This window comes from Manduca sexta, chromosome 26 (assembly GCF_014839805.1).
Source record: "Manduca sexta isolate Smith_Timp_Sample1 chromosome 26, JHU_Msex_v1.0, whole genome shotgun sequence".
Classification (NCBI taxonomy): domain Eukaryota; kingdom Metazoa; phylum Arthropoda; class Insecta; order Lepidoptera; family Sphingidae; genus Manduca; species Manduca sexta.
The window spans coordinates 7,423,396-7,437,639 of record NC_051140.1 but is presented as its reverse complement, the minus strand read 5'-3'; the positions used below and the strand labels follow the sequence as shown (position 1 = coordinate 7,437,639).

At 33.5% G+C, this 14,244-nt stretch overlaps 1 protein-coding gene across 1 annotated transcript in view; it reads left to right on the top strand.

The window, feature by feature from the left end:
* The window catches only part of LOC115453539 (elongation of very long chain fatty acids protein 7), an 83,180-nt gene that overhangs the window by 18,062 nt on the left and 50,874 nt on the right, over window positions 1-14,244 (top strand). Inside the window, exon 2 of the mRNA XM_037443594.1 lies at window positions 12,673-12,868. The gene's annotated coding sequence lies outside the window, so the exon portion shown is untranslated. The remainder of the gene's footprint in view (window positions 1-12,672; window positions 12,869-14,244) is intronic.

Here is a 14,244-nt window from a genome sequence, read left to right as displayed (position 1 = left end):
TCATTGCGTTTTTCGGCAAATATTTTTACGCATCAATTGATGCATGAAATGCGTATCTTCGGGCCAAGGTTGCTCACCTGATGATGAGGTGATGCAAGTCAATACGATGTAAAATATAATGATAACTATACGGTATACCCAATGTAGTTCGAAAATTGAACGTCAATTAATAAAATTATATCTTTGAGCTCTCATAAAAGCTATACTTAAATAAAAAATTATAGTATAGTACTTACTATCCAGATTGAAGTCTTTAAAATACAGGTTATACAATTCGACATGTGGTATGTACGAATACAGGTATACAAAAAATTATAAAATATTTATTCAATTACTTATAAATAGTTATTTATTAATATGCGTTACAGTCTAAAAATAGTGCACGTCTATTGTAGTTTACGTTATACCACACAAAATGAACAAATTTAGTTGACCGCTTTAAAGAAATATATTTTTTATAATTGAAACATTGTCACAAAATAATTTTAGTTTATTACCAGTACTAGGTGTTATTCGCGGCTTTGTCCGCATTTAAAGTATCCCTAAAACACTGTATAACACCTGCGCCATATATTAAAATTAAAAAATATGTTCCATTATTTTCCATTAGTGCAAATTATCGGAATAAAAAGTTACTTATGCGTTAAACCAGGACATAGTCTACCCGTGTGCCAAATTTCTGTTAAATCCGTTCAGTTGTTACTCCGTTTACTTCTAAAAAACATCCAAAAATTTTCACACACTTACGCGTTTATAATGTTAGTAAGAAAGATTAAACTTTGTATTGCATTAATTAACAAAACATAAATCAAAAACACAGTTACCGGCACCGTTACATATAAAGCATTTAATAATGTTATATTAGAACTTTTTTGTCGATACCAAAAGGTTTATAAAAAGATTTTCATTGCGGCTAGGCTGTACCGGTGGAATCGACGACCATTGGCAACGATAACCAATTACTATCAGGTCGAGTTAGGTCGTTTGCCTTCCAAGGCAATAAAAAAATTGCAGTCGGAGATGTATCAATCTCGAATGGCTATGCGGAAAAAAAGGACGGGGCTGATGCTGGTCAGAATATATTATAACTTGGTTGTGCTTGCAGTTTCGCGCGCTTGAAGAACCCATTTACCACTTTTTCGGGATAATAAATCTATATTATACCGTTTACAAAATTCTGCGTTTACTTCCAACATAAGCATAAACTTTTAAATAATTAAGTTTATCCTTAAATATTATAAAACGAAGTCCCCCGCGGCGTCTGTCTGAACGCAATAAACTCAAAAAACAACCGAAAGGATTTCAATTAAATTTAATATGGAGATTGTTTGAGACCCGTTCGTCCTATTCCCATTGTATATTTTTCTGGCTTGGAAAGTTTTGCGTCCTTACCACGATTTTAGATTTTCTCCATACTAAATTTCAGTTCGGAAATCAGTTTCTGACAGCGAAGAACGAACAAGAAACTATATTGTAAAACATATAGGGGATTTATTTGAGTAGCCAGCGTATCTCCATAATGGTAATGTTGATCGCGGAAATATACTATTCTCACGTTGCTATCCTCCATAAAAAACACAATACACGAACTTTGAGTTTTTGAAGTTCCCGATTAACAGTACATTGGATAATGGAGTCTTTGTTCAACGCAATGTGTTTATTTTATTTTCTGATGAACTACCAGATTAAGTTACAGTTTCTAAGTAAATGCAATTTAATCGGGAAAAAACATAATTAAGTATTATGACTAGCTTTCAATTATTTCTTGACTATAAAGTGTATCAATAATTATAATTGGGTTTTTCTCGGTTGAAAACAGTTTATGCACTACTGCACAATTAGTATTTTAATACGACATAATTACCTATTATGTCAATTTGCTATATTGTTTTTTTTTAAATAGGCACGAGAAAGTCACCCCACTGCACTTGATGATAAGCGACTGACGAGAGACTATTACCTAAAAGATGAAAAAAAGATAAAAATGCTTTATTCATCACGTAGGCGAACATAGTTGCACTTATGACAAGTCAAGGTGCATGAGAATATTTAATTATCACTTAATTAAATTAGCTTATATAAACAAAGACAATTTATATTGAAAATAAAATAAATGAAAAATATACTTAGTAACCTAGTACCTCTGGGCAGTCGACCATAATTATACCGGCCTGTTGGAGCCGGGTATACATAGGCTGATCCCGGAACGCGACACACTTACGTGGGCCACTATGGCGGGTTTTAACACATTGTCTACAATAGTCGCTATCCGAGCGGATATAAAATATATCCTACCGCCAGCAAATTGTAGGCACCGTGTGCTTAAAGTCGGCACGGTACTTCCGTTTCCATCACGAGATCTCAAACTCGTACTAGATTCGAAGATCGTAGACTTGTCTTGGATCGTAAGCCGATGTAAAGATTTTCCATAGACTGTCCAGTGGACATTGGGATGATTTTATGTATGGTTCGTAAGCTTCTTCGGCGTGGCGTTCTTCCTGCCTTATACCACGGTCTGCATTCCTATTTTTACGCCTTATTTTTACCCGACTGGAAGCCAAATAAAACCAGGTGATCTATTAATACGATGAAATAAACTCATTCAAAAACAAAACAGGAATAAAACTATTCAAATCACGTGCAATGTGACTCGTGATAAATTTGAATCAATGTATTCATAATTCATCAATGATTTGCATAATTTATGTAAAAGCCAAGAGTAAACATAATGACATAGGATAAAAACTACAATTAGACTAAGAGCTAAATGTTAGTTTTTTGTGTTTTTTTATAGTATACCTATTTCCTTGCCAGATAAAAATATCAAGAAGTAAATGATGAATGATGGAGAATTAAAGTCGAGTCTTCCTTGCATATACTATGTGGTTATAATTATAATATATTGTTTTAACCTATTAATGTTGGTGTTCAATATTATTGTTTCCGAGAAGTAAGTCAATGGATTAAGAAATATTTTATTCTGTATGATTAATTATGCAGTTTTTGCATATACCAATATGTACACACTAGTGTCTCAGTAAAGACTGATTTCGCTGTCGTTCATAAACTATAAAAGTATATAATTAATAATAACTGTAATTATTGGCGCATTATTTTCCGTTAGTAAAACTGTTGACGTTTCCCACCATTTGTAAACTTAACCTTCACAAGTACAAAGTTTGACAGGAATTTACTTTTAAATTCCTCTTACATTTGTTATCAGAGCGTGACGTAACAAGCGCAAATTATGGTCGCGTGCTGTCGTCACCTTGACCGACTGGTGGCAGACGAGACTATGCGGAATATTCTACTGTCTGAATTTTCCTTTTTACTTCGGGAAATATTATTTGAATATCCACCTCCTTTTAGTGCTAACAACATTTAAGATCACTTGTATTCTTTCTTCTTTTTAGTCGTAACACTCTTGACAGAGTGGTCGTGGTCGTTATGTAGTGTTTTCCGAAGCAGATGCAATGCGCCTCATGGTCTTTCGCCATATCTCTCTGTTAGAGGATATTCTGGTGCACTCATATACGGGACGGTCCACGGCAAATTATACTTGATCGGTCCAGCGCATAGGAGTCCTTCCTCGCGGTCGAGTGCCTTCAACCTCTCCCTAGACGACAACAAGTTCCACAGACTGGTCACCTCTCCTAGAAATGTGTCCGAAGAAAGCTTGTATAACTGCATTTTAAGTATTAAGTTCTGCGATGATTACCCAAGTAGGGCAACAGTGTCTAGGTTTTAATTTTATTTTAATGTTATAAAAAAAAAGTCGTATATTGAATTTCTAGATACGTTTTAAAAATGGTGTAAATACACTGGGTCACTCACTCCCAATAGTCAGCCGTTTAATGAGCATAGTTCTAGAAAGGTAAGACTAGTTGCAACACGCACCGGATTGGCTTGCAACATCGTCTGTCCGCCTCCAATTCCTGTGTCATGTTTCATAGCGAATTTTTAGTGCAAATGATTTCAGAGAGCATTGAACTGAGTTTCCAGTTTGAGATAAATATTGGTTGAATATAATAAAGATAAATAAAATACAACCCAATAAAAAAGATCCGATGTACTTTTCCGAGATGTAATACCTTTATGTTAATCTAGTATTTAGATTATCTGTGAGTCATACATTATCCAAATCTATTACCAGGGTGCGTTTAATTGTATTTTATTAAAAAAACATTCAAACTATAAATTAAGTCATAACGTTTAGTTTATGATACGGCTTCTAAATTTATCATTCGTTCCTGATGAGTAATCTCAAAATGCAATTAACCGTGACCGCGGCTTTTTTCGCCTCTCCTGCCAAATCTCACGTGCAAATCTCTTTGCGAGTTATACATAAGGTCTACGTGACACACGGTATATGTAACTACTCTTGTACCGTAAAAAACAACTTTGTCCTCAATTCCGAGGCCGATTTTGCAAAATCTTTCTGAATCATTCTAAGGTCCCGCATAAGATTTGTTACAGATATTTGTTTAACTAAGTATTACTCGCATCCTTTTGCGTTTAAAGTAATTTTTGGAATAAAAATCGCAATGTATTGGCACTGGGATAAAAAATTGTTATATTAAGATATGGTCCTTTATATGACGTATTTCATACATATCTGTTCGGCACATTCTGCATTTACTTTTAAGCAACAATCATTTCCTAGATTTCGCATTATAATATAACTAGCTAACCCGACAGACGTTGTCCTGTCTTAACTATGAATATTGATTTCAAATTAGCTTAATTAGTAGAACAAAATATAAATCAAAAACGTAATGTTTATTATTGTAATGCTCTATGTTATACAACCGATTCATCTATGTTGAAGTATATTTGTAGCGCGCATTCTGTCAATCGCTGACAGTTTCACACAACTTGCAGATATGTAAAATTAATATTGTCGTTAAGTTACCTTAATTTTTCTAATGTTCCGCTCAACTTCCTTATTTTTTCTTTAATAAGAAACTTCTCCTGGCAATAATAAACACAACAAAAAAGAATTAGCGAAATTATTCCATCCGTTCACGCGTGATGCGATGACCAAGGGAAATAGAGATTCATTTTTATATATATAGACTAAGATTAATCTGATGCATTTGTCAGTGATATTGAAATTGATCAAGTAATAAAAAGGTGAACTAATTACCAAAATACGATTTCGTATTTTTTCTTATTAACTAGCCTAAACAGGGGAAGATACTTAGTTCGTAGTATTACTTCGTATACCTATATTAAGCATAATACAAGCACGTAATGTTTGTTACGCAAAACCAGTCTATATACATACGAATATATCAGACTCAAATCTCCTAACGGCTTATTTACGAAGAATACTAAATGGCAAACAATATTTTTTTTATTCTACTAGTTCGTGCAACGAAAAGGACATAATATGACGGATATTTGTTATCTAAAATGAAATCTAAATTCGCTTTAGCAGTATTTATTCTTCCGTATCATAAAATTGCTGTAACATAGTTGTGTAGTGAGCCTGTAGGTTTGTGGGTGTGTAATTGTAGAGTGTATTTTATAATTTGTCGCATATTGAAAGTGATTAAAACATAAATAAACACCGAATGTGACTTGGACTCGCGCACTGAAGGTTTCATACAAACTTATTAGTAATGTATCCCAGTATATAAGTTGACAAACTTAACTTCGCCATTCGATCCATAGACACAGTTGTTGCACTAACCGCAATTATTTTTTTAATAGTAAATCCGCTTTTTGTGTTATTAAATACCGTAGTTCGAATATTTAATATAACTTTCAACTTGTTAGCTCTACGCGTTTCTAAGAAAAACGGTCTTGATAGACAGACGGAAAAAAGTAATTCTATAAGGATTCTTTTTAAGGTACGGAACGCTAAAAATTACTATGGTCATCTGTGTCGGTTTGAAGGTAACTTGTAGATACTCCCGAGTGTCGACATTGTGCTGTAAGACCGGGGAAAGGCGGCAACGATAGCACGGTTTTTTACCGTAAAAAGGCTGTAACTATTACCTAATACCTATTACCTAGAATTACGTAGCAAAAAGCCGAAACTCCCCCCCACCCCCCCAAGTCATCCTATGCGAACAACATGTAAAATAGCAATGTAGCATAGCTTGTAAAATAATTTGGAAAAAAATAAATAAAAATATTAACGATTCGAGCAAACTTTGAGTAATATTTGTACGAAATTCCGGTTTTGTTATACAATTATCGAATGTACGTAATAATTAAAACTACATTATATTATAATCACATTCCAAACTGTATCCTTACATATTATAAAACAAAATCCCCTGTCGCACCTGTCTGTATGAACTCGATAAATCAAAAACTACCGAACGTGTTTCAAAAACAATTTGAGACTCTGGGAATCACACCGGCTACTTTTTATTCCGAAAAAAATCTTACACGTGGGCAAAATTCCGTACAAAAACTAGTAAATTATATCGACGATTAAAAGGCTAATTGATTGAGCGACTTTTTTTCGAACAATTTTAACTAAGTTAAAAAACATAGAAAGAAGTCTTGATTTAAAATATATATGAAAACATATTGTCGCCAAAAAATGTCTTTAAAGTCATTTAGCCTTTCAACCGTCGATATAAAAGTGTATATCATATAATTTTCTATTTCTAATCAGAAATCTAAATGAACCTACGAGAATGTTCTCTATCTAGTAACATTGACCTGGTGCTGCTTCCAAGCCTCTTGTTTTTGTTTTAGTTTTTTTAAATAGCAAATTTAACATATGAAATAAAATTAAATGAAGATTTATTTGCTAGAATGTGTTTACAATAAATAGGCAGTACAATTAAAATCATGATCTCCCACTTATTAACGTGCAAATATTTTAGACTAAAGATATACTTATTCGGACTATTGCTAGTTTGCAAAGGATACCTACTATTAGGCATCGAGCAAACACTGTTACCTCAATACCGAGAAACACTACACTACTAATATTACATTAGTAGTGTAGTGAGTGAGAAACACTACATTACTGATATTACATTAGTAGTGTAGTGTTTCTTGGGTAGCATTGGTGTAGCGCTTTACTACGCATCAAAGATATTAGTAGTGAAATTGTAATGTCCGGTCTCGACAAATATACTTTAGGTTGTTATTACAAATCTACGAACTACATACTTATTAGAGCGTGCAGAGGGACAATTAAATAAGGTTCTTCATGAAACAATTAGGAGTTTTCACACATTCCTGAGTATCAATGAACTGATTGTTTACTGGTGGTAGGTCTCTTATATGTAAGAGTCCGCCTGGGAAGACAACACCGCAATGTCTATTTCTGCCACCAAGCAGCAGTGTGCAGTCACTATTGTGTTCTGGTTTGAAGGACATTGTAGCCAATGTAATTACTGGTTATGATAAGACTTAACATCTCATGTCTCAGGATGGCGAGCGCAGTGGAATACCAAACAATACTTTGTATCTCAAGGTTTTCGATGGGGTTTCTACTGTTTATAGGCGATCGTATCGTTTACTATCAGGCGAACAGTGAATTTGTGTGGTCATTCAAAGCAATGAAAAAAAATCCTTATAGGATCCGTTCTATTGATGTTCCCTAACCTAAGAAGTTTTTATAACATAGATACGTTGTTCGAGCTCAATACTGGCAAGACGAAAGCAAGGTAATTGCCCGACATTCACTTAGTCAACCTCTAACCACTGTCGCGGCTAGTCGGCTTACAAACTTTTTGTAATTTTATAAATAAAATGCCTTCCTGTGGTTTTACACGATGTACAAATTATACTCCAACTGTGAATGAAAAAAACGTTTCATTTCATACGTTGGTAATAAGTATACACTATTTAACTTATTTTTTAACTAATACAATTATATTACACTAAAATTTATGCTCGTATTGCATCTTTTTAACCGATTTCATAGGAGAAGGAGATTTTAATTTTAAGCAGAAACTATTTAAAATTATCATACAGGTTGCTAATTTTGAAATCTGTACCTAATCAAAATGATTTATTAAGCTGAGTAAATTTAAATAAAAAATATACGAAAAAAGAACAATGTTAGATTTAAATTAAAAAAAATATATTTAATAGAGTTTTTTGATGGTTTTTCAAGGTGGTAAATTTTTTTGTTAAAAAGTTTTTATTCTTAATCAGCCTTGCCAACACGTTATTACATCAAGTGAAGTTTTTATATAATGTTCTTAAATATTAATTGCTGTGGGAATGCAAAAAAACATACGTAACTTCAATAGCTTTTCGTAATTTTGCATATTCTAAAACATTAAAAAAATTGTTATTTTAATTGCTAAATAACACATTAAGGTTATAGCTTAAGGTCCATTTTTCATACATTTATTTTCACCTTTAATCTGGGTAACTAAACAAGTATTGACAAGTAAAGAATTTAAATTCACGTCTAGTTAGTGATTAGTTCTCGCAGTTGAAAGAAAAACGTAAAAATAATTAATAATCATGGATATTTCGGCCTTTAAAATTTCGTCGTATTAAATTTTATATATAATTAAAAAAATTACATATTATTTTTCATGGAAAATAACTGGCTATTGTATTTTCATTGAGTAACTCTTAAACACAACAGTAACACTTTTTGGCAAACAGTTTTAAGCAGCATAAAATTTGAATTTTTACTGGAAGTTCAGTTAAACAAATAAAATGTATTTCTCATACGTACTTATTGTATAATTGCAAGACATATTAAACATAAGAAAACATGATGATTATAAAAATAATATAATTTGCTGATTTAATAAAAGATTTGTGTGCTTAGAATGTGGCAAAAAAATAACACGACACCACTCCGTGTCGTGATTGGTTGAGAGATTAACACGTGACCGACGCATAGGCCTCTCGACCAATCAAAAACATCAAAATCAAACGACATCGACTTACGAGTCGTTTTTTGGAACATTCTAAGGGGACAGAACATTTTACATTTTATACGTAGGTAGAAAACAGTATTCAAAAGTGTAAGAATGGCGTTATATTTATTAAACTTTACCCTTCTAATGAGCTGGACAGAAAGAAAAGTCGTAAGACGCGGCGGTGGCGCGGACATATGTCTTTTCCGCGACCCTTTTCCTACAAAATGTATAGAAAAGTCGTGATGCAAAACATACAGAAAACTCAGGGCGCGGACATGACGCGCGCCCTGTTCTAAAACATACAGAAAGGACGGGGCATCGTCGCGAGCGCCGATGGACGGGGGTGCGGTCGGTGTGGAGCGCGAGTGGCGGTATTCTGCGCGTCACTGTCACACAAAACTACCTGCGACCTTGAGTAGTTGCGGGTGTTTAGAGAAGGAAGATCATTGTATATTAAGTGAATATGCGGGACAATTATGTATTCAACGTTATATTTTGTAGTTTAATTGAAAATCATCCAGGTCTCTATAATTATTATCGACCATAGTATTGCAATTAACCTTTGTATATACGCGAGATACACCAGTGCTAACCCATCTTCATCTTCGAAAGAAGACATGTTGTCGTGTCAAAATCGGATAGCTGAATGGAAACGGTCATCTCTCGCAGCGCCCAGCGTCAACTCCGTGCTACGACTTTTCTATATGTTTTTAAAAATTACGACGGCGCGGCGCCCCGTCCGTGACACGACTGCGCCCTACGTCTTTTCTGTGTGGCCCGCGCCTTACATTAACAAATTAACTTTTTTTTATATCCTACACATTTTTTATTTCATATAGCTATTACATAAAACCCAAAGTATTGTTAAAAAAAATATGATTCTGTTAATAATGATGGGAGACGAATGAAGGAATTCCCAGAACAAATTGCGTTTTTTGTACGTACTCATTGATATTACTGAGCGAGCAATGCTCCCATCTGCGTAATGCAGTAAAAAATAACAAAACAACTCAATTAAAGTGAAATAACTGTAGAATAGGGTTCTATAGATACATGGACTTAAACGATTTGCGCAATTACTTAAATTATATAATTATTTATAATTTATGTATTTTTGCGGCTTTCAAACAAAGACTTAATTTTTCTAAAAAATGGCTATTAATTTAATTAGCATTACAACTTTCGAAATATCTTTATATTTTTAAGCTACCTACATGTATTTATTACATGTAAATAACCAACTGATCTCTGAAATCAAACACATTATGCAAGCAAGTTCAGCGTTCGATATTTTTTATATGAACATATAATGGTAATTTAATTAGCGGTAAGTATTTGATCTTTCGATGATTGTAATATATAATACATTATTGATTATAAAACTAACAAAAAATAGCTCTTATTCGCTTATAACATTTTTATGTATGACTTTTTTATTCTTTGTAAAACCTCGTTTATTATTGAACTGACAAAGAATATTAACGTTCCGGTCGTCATAAATATGTATATATTTTTAACATTAGGGGCAAAAGAATTATTTAAAATCATTAGTACGATTCAGACTTCCTTGTATGATAAATTTTCTTCATTCTTTTTGATGAATTAAATCTTTTCTTTACTTTCAATTACGTTATGTTGGAAAACGGTTTACAGGTATCCTAAATCATCATTTTGAATACTTATGTATGTTGCCAATTACTTTGTATGTTGAATAATTTAAACCAACCCTAACATACAAAATACCGGAGGATCCAATTAAGGCAAGTAAAAATATAAAAAAACATATTTTTGCGTATTGCTCTTCATTGCCGCATAAGATACTTGTCGCCAACATATTTTTGAACATAAATGCGACAAATGTGTAAAACCTTTTAAACATAGTCCCTGCGGTCAAACTTTTTAGGCGTATTTTTAGCAGAATTAAAATGTAATATGTCTATACGAAGCTACCCTTGTTAAAGAACTTGATGAAGTCTCGGTGCGGCGTTTTGGGTTCCACTGACTGATAGTTCTCAGCAGTCTTCATACGAGCCATACCTGTTCCAAAAAGGTAACTAACGACCAGCTAAGTTTGTGCTTCTACGTTCTATGCCTTCGTATTTTGGAATCGGTAGGAGGTAATGTGTCTATAGGAGTTAATATTCATCTCTTTTGAAAAATCTCATTAGCCTCACAAATACGACATCTTATCTTATTATTTTAAACCGAATAGTAGTATTAGGTTTGTAAAAAATATTGTAGAAAAATATATTATATATTACTTTGCATGACATTTCCTACGGACCTTATTCATACTAAATCGCCAGTAGATTACAATAATGATGGTCATAGTTTTTTCCATTCATTGTTAATGTCCCGTTTGTGTATAATTAGACAAACGCTAAAATCAAATGCAGTTGCACTAAAAGCTATAGAATACTGTCTCGACTGCACGCACTAATATGTTTTTTTTTTACCGTCATTTCTTTTCATTGTTCTTTTAGCTTATATTTCTTGCAAATTTTACTTGAATTAGAAAAACACTAGTAATATTTTCGTATCGTCACTCCTGTGTTTCTCTTAATTTGAAAAGCCTGAACATCTTCAAAGATTTTCCCTGTATTCGCATTGATAAACCTGACTTACATTTTTATGTTTACACGAATGTTAGACATCGAAATAAAACTATTGTTCGGATTTCATCGCAGTTTTTTATATTGTAATTTTCTCCTGACATTTCGAAGACTGCAGCGTTCATGGTCACTGGCGGACTGTCCGTCCTGTAATCGTGATTTATTTCGACAACTTACATTTTTTTAACCGGGCATTATAGTACCTTTTCACCGAAAAATGTCAGCATCCTTAAATGATAAACATTATAATCTTAACAAATAATATTATTAGAATATATTATTTAATACTTAGTACAAGGACAATGACTATAGATATATATTGAGAATGACATTGATATATCTTCAACGCTATTTTGTATCTTATAATACGACAGCGCCCTAATAAGTTTGACGCAATAATCTGCATTATATGCGTAATAAGAAAATTAGCCGCCCATCATTTGTCGATCTTGTCACAAACAAGACTATTAATGCATATTTATCTTCAACATCGATTCTGGGTTATTTCCCAGCGGTTGCAAAATACGTGTACAATGCAATTTTGCCGACAAGTCTATTCAATTATTTGCTTATTCCTACAATACCTGATCTTACGGAAAATTTCAGCCATCCTGCAGACCGTTGTTATCAATTTCTGAAGATTTACATTAATTTAAATTCATAAGCAATACCATTGAATTTATACACTAGGAAATGAACCCGTGATAATAGTTTAGAATTCATTCACAAGATTTGACCCGAACGTACATATTAAAGACAGACATATCATGTTAAATAAAATCTTATAAAAAGAGTTAAGGCTTTGTATGAATAACAAGTTCTATTAATTTGAATAAGCATTTTTTTTTTAAAGATGAATGACGAGACGAGTTTGCCGTTTGCCTGATGGTAAGCGATACGACCGCCCATGAACAGTATAATCACTATTCAACACCTTGAATCACAAAGTATTCTTTGTATTCCACTGCGCTCGACATCCTGAGACATGAGATGTTAAGTCTCATTATGTCATATAGTTGCACTGGCTACAATGTCCTTCAAACCGGAACACAATAGTGACTACACATTGCCGCTTGGCGGCAGAAATAGACATTGCGGTGGTTCATACATACCCAGGCGGACTCTTAAATATGAGAGACCTACCACCAGTAAAAGCCAGCAATTAAAATTTCACCACATAAATTAACAATTTTTTTCAGCATTCGGCCCATTCGAAAGACGAACGCGATGTGGTTCAGTATTCTGGTATACTTGGTCTACTACAGTTGCTACACGGTGCTGCTGGCGATCGCCGGACTTTGGTGCTTCGAGGAATGTGCGCTCACTGAAGATGAAGAGTATGAGTTCTACCAACAGCACCGGGTTGCGCCGTTTTGAACCTTTCGGAAATCGCATGTGAGTATATTTTTGAACATCAGAACAAATTATCGTAATTGATGCTAGGAAAGCGTTTTGCCAGTGATTCAAATTGTCACTTAGAGTCAAAAGTTATTTTCTAAATCAAAAGACATAACTAATGTATTACGTATTGTAATGCACACAAACGGTACAAATATGAAAATGATATTAACTTTAATTAAAATGTAGATTGAGCATCGTTACATTACACTACGTACTAGATCTGGCGTTCCGAACACTAACTGTGTTTGATTCAACTGTACTGCAATCCGTACACCTGACTTTAGTACGGTTTCAACATTGGCAGCGTGTGCTTATGTACGGAGAAGCGCTCGTAATATAGATACCCGAATCTAGGTGTAAACCTGGATGTGAATAAAACATATAGTTATAATATAATAATAATATCAGCCCTGTATTTTATACTGTCCCACTGTTGGGCACGGGCCTCCTCTACTACTGAAAGGGATTAAGGCCTTAGTCCACCACGCTGACGTAGTGCGGATTGGTAAACTTCAGACACCCTCAAAAATTCCTATAGAGAATTTCTCAGGTATGCAGGTTTCCTCACGATGTTTTCCTTCACCGTTAAAGCAAGCGATAATTCACAAAAAATACACACATAATTTTTTAGAAAAGTCAGATGTGTGTGCCCTTGGGATTTGAACCTGCGGACATTCGTCTCTGCAGTCCATTCCACACCCAACTAGGCTATCGGCTACATAAAAATATATTTAAGCAAGTAAAATTATTTTTTGTTCAAGTGAATAAATAGGTTATAATAGTAACATTTTGGATTCCATTTTACTTACATTCTCTATAAAGCGCTTTAGCGCTGCATACTTTAAAAGTTTGGTTAAACGACGATTAATATTTTAGCGCTGCACAGCACACAGCACAAAGTCAATACAAATATCGTTTTTTTTATATTGTGTTGTTATGAACAAATCATTTCATGCTCTAATAGACACTATTAGTTATAGTAAAATTCCACATCTACAAAAACATCTTGCGAGCTTCCTATTTCCAATTAGCGTCTTATACATAAAAATAGCACTTTATAAATAGGTAACAAATGTTATAAAAGCATTAACGTTTCATCTAATGCGTTCGTATAATTTATCTCATTAACATTTAAAAATAATATTTATAATAAACAAGAAATAATTTCTGACTCTACGAATATTTAGTATGTACCAAATTAATAAAATTATAACACAAATTATTTGCAATGTTCGGCATTACACAATTTAGTTTTGCAAAAGTCATCCATCATTACCAAAGCATTTTAATATGGCACCCAACTGTGTAATTTTTTCGAAATAATCTGCCGTAAGACCCGCTTAATATGATCACGTTTAATACGATTTCCC